This window comes from Prionailurus bengalensis, chromosome C1 (genome assembly GCF_016509475.1).
Source record: "Prionailurus bengalensis isolate Pbe53 chromosome C1, Fcat_Pben_1.1_paternal_pri, whole genome shotgun sequence".
Taxonomy (NCBI): Eukaryota; Metazoa; Chordata; class Mammalia; order Carnivora; family Felidae; genus Prionailurus; species Prionailurus bengalensis.
The window spans coordinates 41049909-41060778 of record NC_057345.1 but is presented as its reverse complement, the minus strand read 5'-3'; the positions used below and the strand labels follow the sequence as shown (position 1 = coordinate 41060778).

Sequence of the window (10870 nt, the reverse complement as noted above, 5' to 3'; positions counted from 1 at the left end):
AATAAGCTAAGGCTTAATTGAATGTATCAGACATCCTCAGTGGCATGCCCATATCCCCCTGGCCCACCATGGAGGCTACCTCCAGCTTCAATGGCAATTCCCATTAATGATATGCCAATGGCTTCCTATCTCAACCATCTGTCTTTCTGCCTGAAGGTTTTCTCTAGCAATAGGAGCATGCTACTTAAGGGAAGTACCAGAGAGTTAACACTCCCAAGAATAACCCTTAACCACTGAGGGAGGGGAATTAGTAGATAAATGTCTCAGTTTTCTTGTCCCTCAGTGAAACAATTCTGGGTTTTATTCTATAGTCTCTCAGAGGATCACCAGTAGAATTGAGTTCCAATTTCCCTCAGTGGTAACCTGCTCATTTACACACTTTATTGGCCTTCCTTTCTTCCTTGTGTCACACTTCCTCATCAGGCTTCTGAAAGTTCTTTGAATCCCAATCCTTGTCTCAGAGTCTTGTTGTGGGGAAACCCAATTTAAGATAAAGAAGTTGCTTAAACGGGCACCTGGGTGGCTCCGTCCTTTAAGCATTTGATTCTTGATTTCCATTCAGGTCTTGATCTCACAGTTGGTGTGACTGATCTCCATGCCTGTCAGCACAGAGCCTGCTTGGGATTTTCTCTCTCCCTCTGCCCCTTCCCTGCTCTCACACATGCTCACCCCCCCCCCCACCATATAAACATACATTAAAAAAAAAGAAGTTGTTTAAAGTCATAAATAGCTAATAAATAGTGAGTTTAGGTCCATCTGATTTTACATAACCTACATTCTATATTTATACCAACTTCTAACTTGTTTTTAACTTTCTTTTTCCCATTCACTAGCCACATTAGGTAGGCCCACAATTAAATGTATGTGTGGCATAAACTCAGAGAGAAGTGGGAACATAAAGGTTCAAGAGTCAAGTACGAACTTTGAGTACACATTCTTGACAGTGAGGAAAATAAATTGCATTTGGAAAAACATATTTGATGGACTATAATAATGGAAAATATATTCAAGTATAAATGGTTAATTTTTCATGTTCTATACTTTATTTGTTCATAAGGTTTAGCAAATCTTAATTATTGAACAAGTTAGCCATAGATACTACTGTGTACAGTGAAAGTGCTTACACTTTGTTAGCATTACAGCCCCTGCAAAAGTAAGCTCATACATGAAGGAGAAGCTCTTGAATTTTACCTTAATTTGCATGTGGTAGGAAAGTTGGTTTCTTTCCAGAAAGTATTCAGATGTAAGGAAGGGTAAACCGGGTTATCTCATTATTCCAAAGATCATTGTGGAAGGGCCAGAATAGGGCAACATTTTTAGTTTAGATTTTGCACTTGCATCATCCTTTTAAGAAGATTCAGACCTTTCCCTTACAAACAGGGCAAAGGGCTCCTCATGGCAAGCCAGAGGATTTAACTAAAATGGGGTCTTCCAGGAACTCTAGGTGAGGAAATGGTCATCAACTCCAAAACTCCAAAACTCCAAAGCCCAGTGGGTGCCAAAGAAATGGAGCAAAAGAAACTTGAGGGCTAAAATGGGTGCCACTTCTCAGGTCTGCAGTAGAGACTCCACTGAAGCCAATCTTCACAGGAGTGAGAGGAGCAGAGGCATTTTTTTCAGCGGTTTTGAAGCTTGTTGGGGTCAGCTAGGGAGAGTAACAAGATAAGGCTGAGTAAGTGAGAAGCAGCACGACCAAGACCAACTGCCACTTAGGTCGCTGCTCTTCCTACATCCTGGAGGCGAGGTGCCCACTCAGCCTTTTCTGGACTGGAAGGTGCCTTTCGAGGAAGCTGGAGTCCCGCCACGAGAAGCTGGAAACTCACAGGCAGAAGTGTGGTGTGAAGCTAAACCCTGGAGGGTGGTAAACCTGGGGCAGGGGGTCCAGAAGCTGTAGCCTCACTCTGAATGGTTGGCTGAAGTTAGCTCCAACTCCTGAGTTGATGTAATCTGAGGAAAGAGGAGCAAGCCTTCCAGTGTGCTCCCAGTGGGCTCTTTCGAATCAATTCTCGCAGTCCCCATTTTGTCCTCTGGTTCTTTTGAGGTAACCCGCTAATGCAGTCCACCCAGTGGTGTGCCAAGCCCTTCCATGTCCCTGTCCCCGGGAGCTTCTCCTTTGCCCTGCCCCCTCTCCTGGTGGTGAGAATGAAGAGCCTTAAGCTGGGTCTCCCCAAGGCTCACGGTATATTCTAGTCACTTGCTATCAGGTTTAATTCAGCAGCGAATAGTAGATTTATTTGTGCATCAAAGTCCTGAGAGAAATTAAATGTTAAAAGTCTGATTTTGGTTCTCACCAACTTTAGTATATTGATTTCAGTAATTTTTTCAACCAACACGTGGCACTGAGCATTTGTGTGTCAAATCCTGTGGAAATGAAATACTTTTTGCTATCAAGGAGCATCCAAGGTAGGTAAAAATACTTAATTCAAGCATTTCAATACTTCTTCATTATATTAAATTCAATGAGAATTTATTAAACATTTTTGTAGATCAAGCTCGGTGCTAGGTATTGATCATAGCAAGTTGAATCAGCTTTGGCCTACAGATCTGAGCTCACCGTCTTGTTGGAGGGAAGGGACAGAACACCAAACAATTATATTTAAAGGTGTAAGATGAACCCTGGTAAATGCTACCACAAAAGATTCAGGACAAGGGAATAGAAGGAATAGAGAGAATAGAAAAGTCTTTGTAGAGGAACAACATGTGTAGTAAGCCCTGGAAGAAGAGAGGTTATGTTTACAAGTAGAGTTCTGACTTTAGGTTTGTATTTTCCAACAGAACTAACTTGAGGTTTCTCTGTTTTTCTCTAATTTTCTCTTGCTTTCTAGTCCATTTTGCCTCCCACCCACCCACCCACAACCCAGTTCTGTTTTCTTGGAAGTAGCCTTGGCCAGGGTATATCACTTACAAATGATAATTACCTCTTATTAAAATACTTATTTCTGCACAAACAGTACTTGTAAAGAAAGAATTTTCATTTTTTTTTAGAATTTGTTTTAGCCAAGTCAACAAAGCACAGTTCCTGTGGCCCATCTGCTAGAACACAAAAATAGCCTCAGTATGTAAAAAACAGATGTTTAAAATGGTATTCATTAAAATGAGATTCCACCTGTAATAGAAAACAGAAAGTGGATGCAAAAGGAATGTTGTAAGCTGGCAGTGCTTGCTACTGCCTTCCATTCCCTTCAAAATGTATATTTGTAGGTAAAATCTTGCTAATAGGAATATGCTTCTGGTTTTAATCTCTAGTGATATGGGTTAATAGTAATATTGAAACACAATCACCCTAGACTCATTTGGAAGGTAGCAGTCATTAAAAAACAAAACAAAACAAAAAAATCCTCCAAGGTAGATGCCTTCTTACTAGTGAACAAAATTGTCTTGGGCAGAAAATTAATGACTATCCTATATTAGCAACAGAAATGAACATTTACTGGTTACCTTCTGTGTCAGGTGCTTTAGCGTATATTTTTACAAGAACCCTATGAAGGAGATATTATCTTAACTCTATAGATGAGAAAATTGAATTATATATTAAATAACTGCCCAAAGCCACAACTACATTGGAAGCTAAGACTCTTAGATTCTGAAGCCAATGTACTTTTTCTACTATTTCATACTGTCTTTGAAACAATGAAGGCATGTAGAGGTTAAAACCCTACACTATCAGATGTAGTGTCTGGGATGTAAATCCGGGTTTATCTGATTCCAAAGCCTATGCCTGTGTACTTCTACATATTTTGGCCAAGTTCATTTAGCTGCATCTATGGAGTGGAGGAAAAGAAGAGAGCATCTAGTGAGATAGGCAGAGCTCTAAGTGATCATTAAGCAAACCCAGACTAGCATTTAGTAACTGTGAGCAATTCAGGAAAACATTAGGCTCGTAAAAATACATTAATCATTTTTTAATGTATGTAAAATGTAGATTACCTTTATTACTTCTTAAGCCATATTCTTTCATTCATTAATCCAACAGGTATTTGTTGATCTCTTACCTGTGTGAAACAGGCTTAATCAGACAAAAGTCCCTGTCTTCAAGGACTTACATTCTGGTTGGAGATTAAGACAGTAAACAAGATAAATATAAATCAGTGAAATATGTTGCACATTTGAATGATAAACGTTGAACAGAAAGGTAAATCAAAGATTGGGGATAGGAAGTCTGTGGAGGTGATTTTTGCAGTTTTAGGCAGGATGGCCAAGGAGGACTTTACCTGAAGGAAAAAGAGAAAAGAGCCAAGTCAATATCTGTGGAGAGTGCATTCCAATAGATGGAATATTAAATGCAGAGGCCCTGAGGCCAGTGTGATAGGAAAAGAATATAGAAAAGATAGATAGTAAGATGAGGTCAGAGTGATAAAGAGAGGGAATTCAGATCATGTAGGGTCTTATGGGTCATAATAAAGACTTTGATTTTTATTCTGAATAAGATGGAAATTGTTGAAGGATACTGAACCAATGAATAACCTGATCCACATTTTTTTAATTATGATGAAACATACATAATATAAAATTTATTATCTTAACCATTTTTAAGTATACAGTTCATTAGTATTAAATACATTCACATTGCTGTGCAGCTATCACCATGATCCATCTCCATAACTGTTTTCATCTTATAGAACTGAAACTCTATGGCTATTAAACACTGACTCCCCGTTCTCCCCTCCCCCAAGGCCCTGGAAACCACCATTATACTTTCTATCTTTATAATTTTGATTAATTACCTCATATAAGTGGAATCATACAATATTTCTCTTTTTGTGACTGGCTTATTTCACTTACTATAATGTCTCCAAGGTTCATCCATGTTACAACATATTACAGAAATTCCTTCCTTTTTAAGGCTGAATAATAGTCTATTGTATGTATATACAACATTTTCCTTATTCATTTGTTGGTAGACATTTAGGTTGTTTCTAAATCTTGGCTATTGTGAATAATGCTGCCATGAACAAGAGTGTATAGTTATCTCTTTGAGATGCTGATTTTATTTCATCTTAGGTTATCCGAATTTTTGGCATTTATACATAATACTCTCATTTCTGTAAAATCAGTAATAATGCCCTCACTTTAATTTCAGATTTTAGTAATTCGAGTTGTCTCTCTTTTTTCATAGTCTATCTACCTGAAGGTTTTCAACTGTTGATTTTTTTGAAGAACCAACTTTTGGTTTCTTTGATTTTTCTATTGCTTTTCTATTCTCTATTTTGTTTCACTCTGTTGGCATCTTTACAATTTCCTTCTGCTAGCTTTGGGTTTAGTTTGTTCTTATTCTAATTTCTTTCTTTTTTTTAAGTCTTACAGTTTATTTATTTATTTAGAGACAGCACAAATAATATAAAAACAGGGAGGGAGACAAACCATAAGAGACTCTTAAATACAAAGAAGAAACTGAGGATTGCTGGAGGGTTTGGGGGGAGGGGGATAGGCTAAATGGGCAAGGGGCATTAAGGAGGACACTTGTTGGAATGAGCACTGGGTGTTATGTGTAAGTGATGAATCAGTAAATTCTACTCCTGAAACCATTATTACACTATATGTTAACTAACTTGGAAGTGAATTAAAAATAATAATAATAAAATAATAAATAAATAAATAAATAAATAAATAAATAAAGTGTATTTAGTCTGATATTAGTATAGCCACTTCTTTCTTTTGGTTAGTATTTTTTTCTATACTTTCACTTTCAACCAGTTTGTGTCTTGAGATATCAAGCGAGTCTCTTGAAAATAGCATATAATTAGGTCATGTGTTTTGTTTTGCTTTTATTTTATTTATTTTTGAGAAGGAGAGAGAGAAAGAGTGGGGGAGAAGCAGAAAGAGAAGGAGAGAGGGAATCCCAAATAGGCTCTACACTTAGCATGGAGCCCAATGCAGGGTTCCATCTCATGATCACGAGATCATGACCTGAATGGAAATCAAGAGTCGGGAGCAGCTTAGCTGATTGAGCCACCCAGTGCCCCAAGGTCCTATGTTTTTAATACATTTTGACAATCTCTGTCTTTTGATTGGGAGTTTAACCATTTACATTTAAACTAACTGCTGATAAGGAGGGATTTGCTTCTGTCATTGCATTCTTTTTTTCTACATGCCTATAGTGTCTTTGTCCCTCATTTCCTGCATTCCTGTCTTCTTTTTTTGTGTAGTTGATTTTTTGCAATGTAGAGTTAAAATTCTTAATTTATTTTTTTGTATAATCTATGGCTATTTGTGATTACCATGGGGATTATATTTAACATTCTAAAGTTATAACAGTTTAAATTAATTTATAGCTGTTTAACTTAAATAACAAACAAAAACTCTGCTCCTTTACATTTCCATTTCTGTCCCTTTTGGTTATTGTGTCACAAAATTTCATCCTTATACATTGTGTGCCTAAAACATAAACAATTTTTTAATGCATTGGTCTTCTTAATTATATAGAAAACTAGATTAGAGATACAAACCAAATTTACAGTAATAGTAGCTTTTACATGAATAGTTTTAATTTTTTAAATTTTTTTTAATGTTTATTTTTGACAGAGAGACAGAGCATGAGCGGGGGAGGGGCAGAGAGAGAGGGAGACAGAATCCAAAGCAGGCTCCAGGCTCTGAGCTGTCAGCACAGAGCCCGACGCAGGGCTCGAACTCACAGACTGTGACATCATGACCTGAGCCAAAGTCGGACACTTAACTGACAGCCACCCAGGCGCCCCAATTTTTTTTTAATTTTTAAAGTTTATTTATTTTGAGAGAGAGCAAGCAAGCAGGGGAGGGGTAGAGAGAGAGGGAGAGAGAGAGAATCCAAGCAGGCTCCGCACTGTCAGCACAGAGCCTGATGCAGGGCTCAAACTCAAGAACCATGAGATCATGACCTGAGCCAAAACCAAGAGTCAGATGCTTAACTAACTGAGCTACCCAGGCACCCTTCTGTGAATATTTTTTTTAATCTTTAAATGCATTAGTCTCTTAAATTATGTAGAAAACAAAAAGTTATATGCCATTGTTACAATAACAGTAGATTTTATACTTATCCATGTGTTTACCTTTATTGAGATCTTTATTTCTCCTTATAGCTTCAAGTTACTGACTAGTGTCCTTTCATTTTACCTTGCAGGATTACCTTGAGCATTTCTTGCAAGGCAGGTCTAGTGGTTATGAACTCTCTCAACTTTTATCTGGGAGTGTCTTGATTTCTCCCTCACTTTTGAAGGACAGTTTTGTCAGATATAGGATTATTGGTTGACTTTTTTTCCTTTTAGCACTTTCCTTCTTTTTTCAAAGAATTTATTTATTTATTTTGAATGAGAGAATGGGGGGGGCAGAGAGAGAGAGAGAGAGAGAGAGAGAGAGAATCCCAAGTAGGATCCCCACTGTCAGCACAGAGCCAGATTTGGGACTCAATCTCACAAATCATGAGATCACAACCTGAGCCAAAATCAAGAGTTGGCTACTTAACTAACTAAGAAACCCAGGCACCCCTAGCACTTTGAATGTATTGGTCCACTGCCTTCTGGTCTCCAAAGTTTCTAATGAGAAATTTGCTAATAATTTCATTGAGGATCCCTTGTATGTGATGATTTGCCTATCTCTTGCTGCTTTCAAGTTTCACTCTTTGGGTTTGGCTTTTGAAAGTTTGATTATAATGTGTAATGGGTTCCTTTGAGTTCATCTTGGAGTTTGTTGAGATTCTTGACTATTTATATTCATGTCTTTCCTCAAATTTGGGAAGTTTTCAGCCATTATTTATTTCAATATTCTCTCTGCCCCTTTGTCTCTGTCTTATCCTACCGGACTTCCACAATGAGTATCAGTGTCCCACAGGTTCCCTGAGGCTCTGTTCATTTATTTTCAATCTTTTTTCTTTCTGTTCCTCAGCCTTGATAATTTCTATTGTCCTGTTTTCAAGTTCACTGATTGTTTCTTCTGTCTGCTCAATCAAATCTGCCTTTGAATCCCTCTAGTGAACTTTTCATTTCAATTACTGGTCTTTCAGCTTTGTAATTTTAGTTTCATTTTAGTTTTTTTAATCTCGTTACTGATATTTCCATTTTGTTCATCCATCACTTTTTTGACTCTACAAATGTTCCTTTAGTTCTTTAAGCATCTTTAAGATAAGAGTTTTCACATCTTTGTCTAATATATTTGCTATTAAGTCTTTCAGGGACAGATTCTGTTAATTTACCCTTTTCCCTTTAATAGGCCATACTTTTCTATTTCTTTGTACACCTTGTGGGGTTTTTTTATTGTTATTGAACATTGGACATTGAACTGAATAATGTGGTAATTCTGGCAATCAGATTCTCTCCTTTCCCCAGGGTTTGCTACTTTTTTGATTATTTTTGTCTGTGCTGTTTCTGTGATGAAGATCAGCCTGACAAAGTAAGCTTAATGTCTTCTTAAGTTTTTTCGGGGCATGCACAGTTGCTTTGTGATTTTTCCCCATATATTCAATTATTTTTGGATGTACTTGTCTTTAATGTCTGGCTACTGAAAGGAGAAAAGGAAAACATGAGGGTGGGAAAAAAGGGCACTAGCCCTAATTTAATCTCCTGCAAGTCACTTCAGCTGGAGGGGGAGGGGCTTTCAACTCTTGGAGGAGATGTAACAACAATGGCTGTCAGGCTCTTTGTATGGTTTTGATCAGATGCAGCAATCAATACTCAGAGCACAAATCACCAATATTTGGAGGACAGCGTCCTTTTTACCCACCCTAGATCCCACAAGCTGCGCAAGCTTCTCCAGGAACACGTGTACAGCTGCCTGCCATGTGTCTGGGGGTTGGGGGAAGATAGCTGCTACTGTGCTAAGAGCTGAAATTGACTAAAATTAACTACAATTTACCTGTCCAGACCTTATACTGCAAGTTGGAAACCTTCAACAGACTCCAGAGTTTCAAAATTAGTTACATCAGACAGATTCTGACGGTGCAATTGTTGTCTATGTGGGGAGACAGATTCATGGTGCTTCCATGAATTCATGGCTACTCTGCCATCTTCCCCAAATTCTCTATTATGTTTTAACAGGATCATTTTGGCTGCTGTGCTGAGGATATACTGAAGGAGAGCAAGGGAGGAAGCATTGAACAGTTTATGCAGTTGTTTCAATAAGTAATCTAGGTGAAATATTCCCCAACAGGAGATTGGAAGGAAGAATAAGACAAAGGTCAGGGTAATTATTCCCCTGTAAGGTGATTACTTCCTTCAAGGTCACTTGGCTGTATCTGTTGCCTAATAGCTATTGTTCTTTTTAAGATACCTAATTCAGTGCCACTCTTTCCTTCGAAATTATAACTTCCTTTTTCTCTTTGGGGTAGTGATAGCCTGGCTACTATTAAATTCAGGGTTAATGAACTATCCCTCATGGTTTCCTTGTACCTATATCTTACAAATATTCCTTTGTAAATAAACCTTCACTGAATTATCCTTTTTCAAATGTGCCATGTATTTACTGTTGAGACCCTAACTGGTACATGAATTCTTCAGTTTGAGATTCAATGTCTTTAGTTCTAATTAATCAAGCTTGTGAATTAATGTTCACATATTCTATATTACTATTTTTTGAAAATCTATATGATATATCAGTTACTGACAGATGTATGTTAAAATCTGTCATTATTACTGTCATACGCTATGTCTTTGAAAGCCAAGATTCTCAGTATGGAAGAGGGGAAATAAAGTAATATAGAAGACAGAAGAGATCATATGCAAACACTGTAGTATTAAATTTGAATTCGGAGTGTTAGTATGAATGTATGAGGTATCATACAGATGTGTGTATGCGTGTGTACATGTACATATATATGTGTATGAGTTAGTGTGTACACTAAAAAAGAATAGAAAAATGACTAACCCAGCAATCTTAGCACTTATATTCCCAGATTGTAGTCTAGAATGAACATTTTCCATTAGAGCTTCTTAGAAAAATGGTTTAGTTCAGGAAATATGCAAGATGAGCGTAGAACATCTTGTCATACTATATAGCAAGGAAGCTATCAAAGACTACTGGGATCAAATCAAAAGGACACATTATTAAACTTGAAGAAGTTCCCACTGGCCACATATGGAACAAATTGAATTTCAAGAAGGATAATAATTATAATAGATTGAAACTCATAGAATCCATGAGTTCAAAGTGACAAAAAAAATTGATCATATTCAGAAATTGATAAGAAACAAATTTGTTACTTGAAGTCTGACCAAGGAAAGTGTCAAGAATTTATCCTGTCTTTCCTACATGAACTATGTCATTTCGTACTCAAATAATAGACAAAGAGAAATATCACTTTAATGAAGTATTTCATCTAATAAAAAATAAAGCTCAGCATTAGAATATCAGCATTTTGGAAGTCTCAGTAAATTAATAGCTGGAAGCATTTGACAGCAATGGTTGTTAAATCACAACTAGACATGATATGCCTCTTAACAAACAACCACAACATTTCCTATGGTCTTGCAAATGTGAATGAACCCGAATCTGTTCTAGCCACTGGATCTGACTATCAACTTGTAGGAAATAACAGGAATCAGAGGAACACAATGAATTGTTCCCAGTTTCAAGAATATTCACTTTATAGTTCATAAACTATATGTTCGTATATTGCTCTTTTTAAAAAATTTTTATTTTGAGAAAGAGAGAGTACGCATGCACACAGACACACACACACACACGTGGTGGGGGGCTGGCAGAGAGAGAGAGAGGGAGAGAGAGAGAATCTCAAGTAGGCTCCATGCTGCCAGCACAGCGCTAGATGTGGGGCTTAATTCCATGAACTGTGAGATCATGACCTGAGCCGAAATCAATGGTAGAACACTTAACCAACTGAGCCACCCAGGCGCTCCTCATGTATTACTCTTAATCAGTGTTTTATTTTACAATAAAAAAAGAATAA

General features: G+C 37.3%; 1 pseudogene; it reads left to right on the top strand.

The window, feature by feature from the left end:
* The first annotated feature begins 2052 nt into the window (after positions 1-2052).
* The window catches only part of LOC122479395, a 101722-nt pseudogene continuing 92904 nt past the window's right edge, over positions 2053-10870 (top strand).